At 47.2% G+C, this 12,144-nt stretch overlaps 1 non-coding gene across 1 annotated transcript; it reads right to left on the reverse strand.

The window, feature by feature from the left end:
* Positions 1-5,346: 5,346 nt before the first annotated feature.
* On the reverse strand, positions 5,347-5,420 carry TRNAN-GUU (transfer RNA asparagine (anticodon GUU)). The gene has a single exon. It is a non-coding gene; the product is annotated as a tRNA-Asn (tRNA).
* Between the last annotated feature and the right edge of the window lie 6,724 nt (positions 5,421-12,144).

Raw genomic sequence — 12,144 nt, forward strand, 5'->3', positions numbered from 1 at the left:
CCTGGGAGCCCGGGCGAACCCGCTCTTAGGACTGCAGGTGTTGAGCTGCCCCCAGGCAGGGCACCCGGTGCAGACGCGCAGGCTTCGCGAGACAGCCCCCAGATCCCCCCGAGGCGGCCTTAGGTCATTCTCAAAAACAATAATGAGCATGTCAAGGACACGTAGTTATTTTCTGATTTAAATTTAGAACAGATTTTGCAGATGGACTTCCACTGAAATAAGCCTCTCAGAGGAGAAAAACTTTTCTTTAACAACATTAAGAGATACCAAGAGATAGGAAGTCAAGCCATGCTGTCCACCCAGCTAAAAACTTTAAAAACTTGACATTTTATCCAAGGCAAATGTTTGCATAACTTTAGGTCGTGCCATTATTTAAAGTCAATTTCAATTAACAATGTCATTGCAATTGAATCCATCTTGTATAAGAAAACTAAGATATAGCCCTAATAATCTACCTCTCCCCTCCTGTATTCCATCCATCAGCAAATCCTACTGGTTTTCACCTTGCAAATTTTTCTTGAGTCTGTCCTCCTGTCTCCTCCATCTAGTCCAGCCAAACGCGCTAACCCATTGCGCCACAGAGACCGTGACTACCGATTCTACAGGATGCTGTAGGCAGGGCGCACTCACCAAACTGTCCCCAGCCCTTCTGTCCTCAGGATGACTGAGGAGGCCTTGGAAAACCGGAGACATTAGAGACCGGTGAGTCGCTCTGGTCACGTTGAACACCGGCGCGTTGGGAGATTCGGAGGCCAGGACAGTCGAATGGCCTTCACCCACCCTGCCCCTGGCCTGCTTCAAAAGTCCCCGGAAACGCCCCCATCCGAAACCTGCCCGAGCCGCCTGGTGGCCCAGGCGAAGCTGAACGCGCGGCGGGCTCCCATGATGGCTCTTCGCGTTCTTTGCTCCGCCTTCACCTAGTGAGGGAGCCTGTGCCCACGCTGCTCAGTGGCTTTCGGGGCGCTGCGGAGCTGCCGCTGCCGTCTTCGGATCCTGTGCCCCGATCGCGGGCTCCACCAGGGCAGGGATGGGGTGAGGGTCGCTGGTGGGTCTTCTCGGGAGGAGCAGGGTCTGGCACTCACCAGGGCCCACGGCGAGGACTTGTCGAACGAATCCGTCGTCGCCTTTTGCTTTCAGCCCTTTGAAGAATCCTGAAAGTAGAAATCACGCACTGTTTTTCCACGGGGAAGTTTTATTTTGTTTTGTTTGTTGACAGAGTCTCACTCGGTCGCCCAGGCCGGAGTGCAGTGGTGCAAACTCGGCTCACTGCAGCCTCCACCAGCCTCCACTTCCCGGGGCCAAGCCATCTCCTTGCCTCAGCCCCCAGATAGCTGGGACAACAGGCGCGCCACCATGCCGGCTAACTTTGTATGTTTTGTACAGACAGGATTTCGCCCAGACTGGTCGCGAAGGGGAAGTAAGTTCTTTCTGAAAAGCGTTGATTCCGATTGATTTCTCCGCACCCCCAGAAGAGGGCAAGGGGTGAGGTCCTCTAGGGGCCAGCGGCAAGAAAAGGGTCCTGCCCCTCTCTTACCACTTGGCGAGGTGGAGCTGAGGGGCTCAGCCGCGCTGATTTGGGGTGCGTGCCTGGGGCAGGAGGCTGGGAGCTGGGCAGGGGGTGGGTCCCACAGGGAATGGCCAGGAGGAGGGCCGGTAGTCGGTAGAGTCGGGACCCGGGAGTCAAAACTTCGCAGTCGCTTTGTGCAGCGGTGAGGACTGCACCAGGGAGAGGTGAGAAGTGTTTTGGTTTTTGTTTGTTTGTTTGCTTATCGTAGCAGAGTGGGGAGAAATGAAGAGACACCAAGAAAAAACGAAATCTATGCAGACCCCTTGATCTCCAAAACGGAAGCAGCCCTACACTCAGTTTAAAGAGAGTCGGGCCGCGTCCGATTCTGGGGCTCGCCCTGCTCGCATCGTGGTTGCTACTGGGTGCTGTGGCCGCAGCAAACCCGGCTCAAATCGGAGTCACTGCAGTGTCCCTTCTAGGGTGTAGGGCTCTTCTTTCCCGTTAGCCTCCAAGCTCAGCCTGGGCTGCGCGGTTTACCTGTGACCAGAGAGGTTACAACTTTCCTGTGGCTTCAGAGCTCTCTGTAGCGGCAGAAACAGAAGCAACCCGTAGCCTGCATGCCGGGTCTGTCATCCTGAAAGGCTAGATTTTTGCCCCCTCTCTGATTAAGGGCAATATCCAAAAGCTGAGGAGCTCTCTCTCAGTCAGCCTTATTGGAATCTTTTACTGATGACATGATGTGGCCATGCCTGTTTCTTTAGCTCAGATATTTCAAACATCCTTAGGGTCTTTTTAGGCAGAAACAGAAATGAACAAGAGAAGACGAGAGTTCAATTCCAACCGGGTATTTTAAGTGAAACCTAAAGAATATAATAAAATTGAAACTTAATGACATTCCCCAACCCCAATTTTTAATTTTGTTTTTATTTCTTTATTTGCTAACAGTAAATGACTGAGGTATAATCCACACAGACCAAAGTGTGCTAATCCTAACTTCGAGGCCCAGTGTATTTTGACAAAAGAAACTGTCACCTAGATCAAGGTATGGGACATTGTCACCAGCCCAAAAAGTCATTAGTGCCCCTTCCAGTCAATCCTCACCCCATCCCCACTTAGGCAGTCACCCTTCTGATTTCTGTCTCTGTGATTTACTTTTGCTTCTTTTTGAAATCATGTAAAGAAATATACTGATTTTGCCTGTTTGGTTTTTTTTTTTTTTTTTTTTTTTTAAATGCAACAGTGGTTATGAGATGCTTCCATTATATGGCATGAATCTCTGGTTTTTGGTGTTATTGATGAGTGCATTCTAACCTGTGAATACACTACAGGTGATGGACAATTGGACTATTTCTACTCTTGGCAATTGTGAAAAAGCTGTTTACAAATATTCCACAATGGGCCTTTTTATGGACCTGTGCCTTCATTTCTGTTGAGTATAAGCCTTGTAATGGAATGGCTGGGTCAGGAAGTAGGTGTGTTTTTCACTGTATTGGAAACTATCAGGCAGTATTTTAGAATGGTTACACTATTGTATTCTCTTTTTCTCTCTCTTTTGAGACAGAGTCTCACTCTGTCGGCCAGGCTGGAATGCAATGGCTCCATCTCGGCTCACTGCAACCTCTGCCTCCCGGGTTCAAGCCATTCTCCTACCTCAGCCTCCCAAGTAGCTTCTTCCTCAGCAATACTCAGTGTCTCAATGATTGGCTTTCTGTGTGCTGAGCAGTGGGAAATGAAACGAGAGCCAGTAGCGCTAAGGATCCAGGTCTGTAACAGGGGCCTGTCAGGTGCAGGATTCTGTTGGCTCCAATGATGTTTCTCAGATGGGCTGATTCTTATGGATATAGGCTCTGAAAGAAATTAGTCAGGGAATAACTCAGAGACACTTACCTGCGTGTTAATTCTTCATTAATATAGAAGAGAGAGCTGGCATTAGATTGTTTTCAGCAAATAAAAGTCAAATCAAAATTTAGAAAGAAAAGAGGAATCGAAAGGAGGAAAAAATATCTAAGACCATTGTGATTTTGCTCCTTTGCATAAATGACTTGGCAGAAGACTATCAAAGAGATCACTGTGACCCTGTCTTCTCTGGACCCATGTGACTTGGTCACCACAGGAAACAATTACAAGCTGGGCACAGTGACTCACAACTGTAATACCAGCACTTTGAGAGCCTGAGGCAGGTGGATTGCTTGAGCTCAGTTGGAGAGCAGCCCTGGCAACATGGTGAAACCCCTTCTCTACAAAAAGATACAAAAATTAGCCAGCTAGCATTGGTGTATGCTGGTAGTCCCAGCTACTCAGGAGGCTGAGGTGGGAGGATCTCCTGAGCCCGGGGAGGTTGAGGCTGCAGTGAGCCGTGATCATGCTCCACTATGACTGTGCCACTGCACGGCTGCCTTGGCAACGTGCAAGACCTTGTCTCAAAAATCAAATGAAATGTCTTAGAAGTTTACCTATCCATCCTGTGCCACAGAATATCTGTGTGTAATGTCCTCCATGTCCTTCTGTTGTATCATCCCAAATGAAGCCACCTAGCCCCTTATTAGAATATCCTGGGCACATGGCCAAGGGTGGTGGCTCACACCTGAAATCCCAACAGTTTGGGAGACCAAGGAAGATGGATCTGTTGAGCCCAGGAGTTAGAGACCAACATGGGCAACAAAGCGAGACCCTATCTCTACCAAAAAATAAAAATAAAAAATAAAGAAAGAAGGTGCTCGTGCATGCCAGTAGATCCAGCTACTGTGGAGGCTGAGGTGTGAGGATCGCTGGAGCCCAGGGGGTGGAGGTTGCAGTGAGCTGAGATCACACCACTGCACTCCACACTGGGTGACAGAGTGACACCTACTCTAAAAAAAGATGGGGAGGGATAAGAAAGTTTGTTGTGCCAGCAAGTAAATGAAGAAAGGGACAGTATTAGAGTTGAGAAATAAATTGGAATATGATTGGTACCCCTTCCGCAGAAGATAAATTTGTTAAATTTGCTGAAGTTACAGGCGTTATACAAGGCCCGATGCAGTGGCTCATGCCAGTAAATCCTGGCACTTTGTGAGGCCTCGGAGCTGCTTGAGCCCAGTATAACCCACACAGACGAAAGTGTGCTCGTATTAACTTCGATTAAGATTAGGAGACCAGCCTATGCCACATGGTGAAATCTCTTCTCTACAAAACACACAAAAATCAGCAGACCATCATGGCCCACGACTGTAGTCCCAGCTACTGGGAAGGCTGAGCGATGGAAGGATCGCTTGAGCCTGGGAAGTCGAGGCCGCAGTGACATGTGATGGGGCCACTGCGCTCCAGCCTGAGAGACAGAATGAGACCCTGCCACAAAAACTAAAAATTAAAATTAAAAAGCCTGTAATATGGCAGTGGCACATCCAGTCCTCTACACTATAGGAATATTAGTAGCCAAAGAGATGCATGCTAGAATGATCACTGCAGGACTCTTGGAAATCCTAAAACCACGAGGCCAACTTCATTTCCAACACATTTTGAAAAGGGTTAAATAAATCGTGAACAAACTGAGGGGGGGAATGCTGTTGTCAAAAATTGGTGGAGAGGATTATGGTGATTATGAATGATTACTGGTCACATTATGTAAATCCAGGCACATCCTGGGGATAGGACACCTCTCTAAGCTTCCTGTTAAAAATGAAAAACATTGAGGCTGGTCTATAACCCATCCAAGCCTATGAGGGGCAACATGAGGATTTTATCGCACCAGAGGGACTCATTTGGTCTCTGTTTCTTGTACACAGGCACAAGACAACCTGACATTTCAGGTGATGCTCTGTCAGAATTGATCTATACATGAACGCTTTAAAAGTTAGAGGAGGCGTCCCTGGGTGGGCTCGAACCACCAACCTTTCGGTTAACAGCCGAACGCGCTAACCGATTGCGCCACAGAGACAGGTGCTGCCGGCTCCCCCGAGTGCGATGGGTTCGGCCACTCACCAAAGGTCCCGCATCCCTTCCACACTGAGGGCTGCCTGGGCAGGACGGCTAGCGAGGCTCGGAGAGATCGGAGCAGCGAGTCCGCTGGTGCCTTAGGACACCCACGCGTTGGGAGATTCTGAAGTCAGAGGACAGCGGAATGGCCTTCGCCGGTCCTGCCCCGCCGCTGCTTCACGAGCCCCCGGAAACGCCCCGTCCGCGACCCGGGCGGAGGCACCTGGGGGTGGAAGGGACGCTGAGCGCCCGGCCGGCTCCCGGGATGGCTCTTCGCGTTCTCTGCGCCGACTTCACCCAGTGAGGGACCCTCTGCCCACCCTGCGCAGTCGCTTCCGCTGCCGTCTCCCGATCCTGTGTCCCGCACGGGGCCCCGCCAGGGCAGGGATGGGGTGAGGGTCGCTCGTGGGTCCCCTGGCGGGGCGCAGGGTCCTGCACTCAGCAGGGCGCACGACTTGCCCAATGACTCCATCGTCGCCTTTAGCTTTTAGTCCTTTGAAGAGCCTTGAGAATGGCAATCATGAGAGATTTTTCATGGAAATTCCGTTTACAAAGCGTTTATTCAGGTTGATTTCTCTGCGCTCCGCGGGGTGAGCAAAGGGCAGGGCCTCCAGGGCATCTTCTGCGCGGTGGAGCCGGGGGCGCAGCTGGGCTGGGGTCGGGTCCGGGGACCGGACAAGCGGGGAAAGAAGCCGGGGAGCGGTGGACCAGACATCCAGACCGCCTAAAGGGCTCGTGCAGAGGCGCTGGCGGTGAGGTTTAATTTTTTTATTGCAGCAGAATGGGGAGGAATTGAGGGGAAAACGGAGACAGAACCTGGAAGAGCCCAAATGCGAGAACCTGTAGCTCCCCAAGAATAAGATCTTCCGGAAGAACTAGCCTGAAAACTAGGCGTCTGGAAACCCTGAAATCCATGCAGGAATAACATTTCCTGACCCTCCGCGTTCCTCTAGGCAAAAGGACTTCCTTCCACTGTTTGTTCGATTGTCCGTGTTTGTTAAATAAATCGTTTTCCATTATGTTTGAAATTGCGTTGGTTCTATTACTTTAGGATTACAAACAATGCTGCCGTCATCAATCTTGTTCACTTTCACTGGCCACCGGTGTGTTTCTATAGGGAGAGGCCCGGAGAGCAGTGGTTCCAGCAGAGTGAGCACATGGCTTTTATATCAGTCCATTGTCTTTCCTTTGTTGGCTTATTAGCTGTAATTCTTTCTTTTGTTGTGTCAGTGATGGCTTTCTGGTTTCTAGACTACACCTTGATCAGGCTGCCATCAGGTGACATCGTACCTCCCCTTCTGGCCTTTGTGCTAGTGTCATGTAATTTGATTTTAGACATGTTATAAACCCCGACATGGAAGTACCCACATAGAGGTTTTCAGTCATCTGTATTTCTTTGTGGAGGTCCAGCTTTCTCTCTGGTATCCTTATCTGAGGCCTAGACGACTCCTTTAACATTTCTTGTAGTGTGGGTCAGTGAATGCTTTCATATATTTGTATGTCTTTATTTTTATTTGCATTTGTGTTTTCATTTAAGAGCAGAAATTTACCAGGTGAAAGAAAGAGAAAAGCTCCCTCGTGAAGAAGAAGGGTCCCAAATGGGTTTCCCAATTTGTATTTTTTTCTTAGATGGAGTTTTGCTCCATCGTCCAGGCTCAGGTGCAGTGGCATGACCTCAGCTCGCTGCAACCTCCATCTCCTGGGTTCAAGTGATTCTCATGCTTAAGCCTCCCGAGTAGCTGGGATTATAGGTACATGCCAGCACACCTGGCTAATTTTTGTATTTTTAATAGAGGCAAGGCTTTGCCATGTTGGCCAGCTGGTCTCTGACTCCCTGATCTCAAGTGATCCCCCTGCTTCCCAAAGTGCTGGGATTACAGGCCTGAGTCACCGCGCCTGGCCTCATTTTTTGTATGTCTTTGAATATCCTTACTTCAGTCACGATTTTGAAAGAGTTTTCACTGTGGCATAGAATTCCACAATAACCTTCTTTCTCTTTTCACTACTTTAGGATGTTGCCACTTTGACATCTTGTCATCGATGTGCCGTCATTTCTGTTTTTGTAAAACTGGCATAAGGGAGGCTTTCTAAACTTCTTACGTAATTTGTGGAATGTGTATTTAAATTTAAAACTTTTTTCTTTATTATACTTTGAGTTCTGGGATACACGTGCAGAACTTGCAGGTTTATTACATGAGCCTATACATGTGCTATGGTGGTTTGCTGCACCCATCAACCCGACATCTACATTAGGTGTTTGTCCTAATGCTATCTCTCCCCTTGCCCCCCAGCTGCCAGCAGGCCCTGGTGTGTGATTTTCCCCTCCCTGTGTTTACGTGTCCTCATTTTTCAGCTTGCACTTATGTCTGAGAACATGCAGTGTTTGGTTTTCTGCTCCTGTGTTAATTTGCTGATAATGATGGTTTCCACCTTCATCCATTCCCCACAAAGGATATGAAGTCATCCTTTTTTATGGCTGCATAGTATTCCATGGTGTATGTGGGCCACGTTTTCATTATCCATTCTATCATTGATGGGCATTTGGGTTGGTTCCAAGTCTTTGCTATTGAAGAGTGCTGCAATAAATATATGTGCGCATGTGTCTTTATACTAGAATGATGTATGATCCTTTGGGCATATACCCAGTAATGGGATTGCTGGGTCAAATGGTATTTCTGGTTCTAGATCCTTGAGAAATTACCACACTGTCTTCCACAATTGTTGAACTAAATTAAAAATATTAAAATGGGCTGGGTGAGGTGGCTCACATTTATAATCTGGACACTTTGGGAGGGGGAGACCAGAGGATTCATTGAGGCCCAGAGTTGGAGAGCAGCCAGGACAAGACAGCAAGATACACACTCTCTCTCTCTCTCTCTGTCTCTCACTCTCCATATCTATATCTATATCTATCTATCTATATGTGTCTGTGTGTGTATATATATGTGTATACACACACACACACACACACACACACACACACACACACACACACAGATACATCCATCATGAAAGTCCTAGATTCATCTTAAATTCCACCCAAAGTGCACTTAACATAAAATGTGCCCACCTTGAAGGTCAAATCTACCTGCTGATGTGTAATTTGTGTTTGTGAGACATTCTCAATAGTCTTTGCTTTCTCTAGCGTAGCGATTTTCATGTTTTCCTCACACCTGAATGTCTCAGTGTAAAACCTGTCCGAATTCATTTCTTTTGTGGTTTTTCTTAGAGAACACGCCAGGGTTTTGTTTTATTTATTTATTTTATACCTTTAAAAAGCATAGAGACAAACACTGTCAACTGGCATATATTACTATATTAGTCTGAGTTCTCCCGAGAAAGAAAATGAGCAGGGCACACACACAAACACACACACACACACACACACACACACACACACACGGAGAGAGAGAGAGAGAGAGAGAGAGAGACAGAGAGAGAGAGAGAGAGATTTACACTGGCTCATGTGATCATGGAAGCAGAGAAGTCCAGGTCTACACTGAGTAAGCTGTAGACCCAGGACAGTCGAATCTAGTTCCCCACCAAGTCCAAGGCCCATGGCAGAAGCCTGATGTCCCAGCTCAAAGACAGTGAAACGCAAAGACTTCTTTCTTAGCCTTTCATCCTATTGAAGCCTTCTGTGAGCTGGATGAGGCCCACGCACAATGGGGAAGGCAATCTGCTTTACTCAGTTTACCAATTCAAATGTCAATTGCATCCAGAAACACCCTCAGAGACATAGGGAGAAATCATGTCTAACCAAATACCTGGGCACCCCCTGGCCCAGTCAAATTATTCCAGAATTAACCTTCACAGACAGTCTCAGTAAAAGTGACAAATAAACACAGCATCATGTTCTGCCAAGAAAGACATTTTGGTCTTTTCTGTATTGTTGATTTTTCACACATCGCCCAATAATGCCAAGATTGCCAGGAGGAAAAGGTGATCCCAATTGACAAGCATATTCCAGAAACTGGATTAATAACCACAAATAGCTTCCAGGTAGATAAGGTCAAGGCAAAGAAATCGCACTGAACACAGGCTGTGTTTTGGGAGGGAGGGGATTCTAAACAACAAGGAAAATCAACACTAAATGCACATATGAGAGAAAAGAATTGGGAAGACTAAACATGGGATATTTATGAAACTATCATACCGATATGCATATTGCATATATATACATTTTATTAAATATACATGCCAAATATATATAATGTATATGACAAATGACATAAATGTATCTATTCATATATAAAAATGTGTTGAAAGAAAAAATTATGTAGGTATGCGGAAGAGATTGAATTAACTTTATAATCACTAGCATTATAATCTGGTCCATTGAAATTTTTAAAAATTGTAGAAAAATAGACGAATGAGAGAGAGAAGGCGTGGTAGGGAACAAACGCCCTGTTAGACAGCAGGGAGAAGTCACCAGGTGAAGGAGAATGAAGCAACAGGGGTGCCCTCTGTCCTGCTGCCTGGAGCCTGGTCCGTGCTCTGGATTCCTGGGAAAGCCAGCAGGTGAGAGTGTTGGAGCCAGCGGGGGTGAGTCCTGACTGGGGGTGTGGGAATCCATGGGAAAGCAAAGAGACACAAGTGAAGAAATCCGTTTCAATACTCGAAGTTATCACGGCACGTGTCCGGGACTGTGCATCCCCCGACGCTCACCGGGCGCCTCCCCTGTGTCCTCTCCACAGACCCAGGAGCTGCTCCTTATCTCACATGACCTCCCGCCTCCTGAGGACAGGGCTCCCCTCATTCCTCAGCTGAGGGCACCGCCTGACAGATGAGCGCCGGGCAGCCCCAGGGGCTCCAGGAGGAGACATGGAGCGGGAAGGAGAGTAAGGACGAACATGACCAGGGTTTTAAGGAAATCCGAGCGGAAGTGGATCCCTGTGAGAAGGAAACTGAGGCCACGGCCGTGGACATGGGTGGAGATGATGGACTAAATGGAGTTTCGTAAAGAGACAGATTTGTACACTTTCCGTGAGAAAAGTTACAAAATGAGGGGGGAAAACAGCAAGAAGCTGGGTATGTCAGGAGACGGCCTTGCGGGCCCAGGATTTGCACTTTCACTGAATGTGTCTAATAGGTTGTTACTGAAGGTGCTTGATAGGGGAAAATGAACTTATAAAGGGATGTTGACGGAGATGAAGAAAACTGGCAAAAGGGACTTTCTAAGAAAACAGGAAGAGGGTCCCTAGAAAGCAGAGATCCTAACAGTTGCTCTTTTTCACATGAAACAATGCATGTGACGTCACTTCCTAAGTGCTAATTTACCAGAAAGAGGACAGAATTAGGTAACATCTATTCATACATTTATTGTGCAAGTTTTATTGAATTAGCCCTTTGGAAAGTATAATAATTAATGTTATCAACAAAGACTGAACGTGGATATGATTTTTCAGGTCTCCCAGATGATGGAACTGAGATGAAAAGACCAGCACCGCAAATGACTTGGCCAAGGTGAATAACGAGTGCGGGTTAAACCCAGGACCTGAGAGCAGATTTGATCCGAAACCCCGGGCTCTTGCTCACCTCACTGGGCTGGAGCATCTGGATTTCTACTTGACCTGGACGGAGCATGAAGAGACCCCACTGCCTCCTCCCCTCTCAGCACCAGGACCACCAACGCCCGGATTAGAGCTTCCTGGCTCCTATTACTTCCCTATCTTGGAAAGGCCATTGGTTCCCAGGATCAGCAGAAAATACTTGCAAAACACGGATCTGATAAAGTGCCTGTGTCCAAAATAAACAAAGAACTCTTCAAACTCAGTAACAAGAACGTGAACAACCCAATTTAAAAGTAAGAAAAAGATCTAAACACCTCGCCCAAAAGATATACAGATAGCAAAGAGGTATGTGAAAGGGCAACTCAAAGTCACTTGTCATTAGAAAATTACTTGTGAAAACAATGAGGTAACAGATTTCACCTATCAGAGTGGCTAAAATCTGTAGAAAGCGACAATCTCAAAAGCCGTCACACAGACAGCTACAGGAACTCTCATTGATTGTTGGTAGAAATGCAACATGGTACAATCACTTTGGAAAATGGTTTGGGAGGTTTTTTTTGTTTTTTTTTTTGTTTGTTTGTTTGTTGGTTTTTTAAAGCTAAACATAGTCTTGCTATATAATCTCGCAATGGCAGTTTGATTAGCCAAATAGAGGAAAACTTATGTTCACTCAAAAACCTGCACACGAATATTTACAGCAGTTTTATTTATTCTCATCAAAAACTAGAAGTAACCAAGATGTCCTTCTCCAAAAAAAAAAAAAAGAAAGAAAAGAAAAGAAAGAAAGAAAAGGAAGGAGAAAAGGGAGAGAGGGAGGAAGGAGGGAAGGAGGGAACTGAGGTGAAGACTAGAAGATCCGGGAATGGGCCTAAACCATCAATCCTTTCCGTTCATGGCCACATGCTGACTAATTATAGCACAGAGAAATGATACTGTAACATCAAACACAGTTAGCACGGGGTGAGCAGCTGCTCCCCAACCTCTCCTTTCTCCTCTAAGGACACTGCGGGTGGGGCCCCAGCCCCAGCTCTGATGTTGTCCATTTGCCGTCTCACTGGGCCTCCCTCCTTGCACTGGCTCCTCCTTCCCCGGGACCCAGTGAGCGGCCACCTGGGAAGGACGCAGCCTGCCGTGCCCCTTTCTCTCTGACGCCTCTCGATGCCTGCAGAGGTG

The sequence above is a fragment of the Saimiri boliviensis genome, chromosome 19 (assembly GCF_048565385.1).
Source record: "Saimiri boliviensis isolate mSaiBol1 chromosome 19, mSaiBol1.pri, whole genome shotgun sequence".
Taxonomy (NCBI): Eukaryota; Metazoa; Chordata; class Mammalia; order Primates; family Cebidae; genus Saimiri; species Saimiri boliviensis.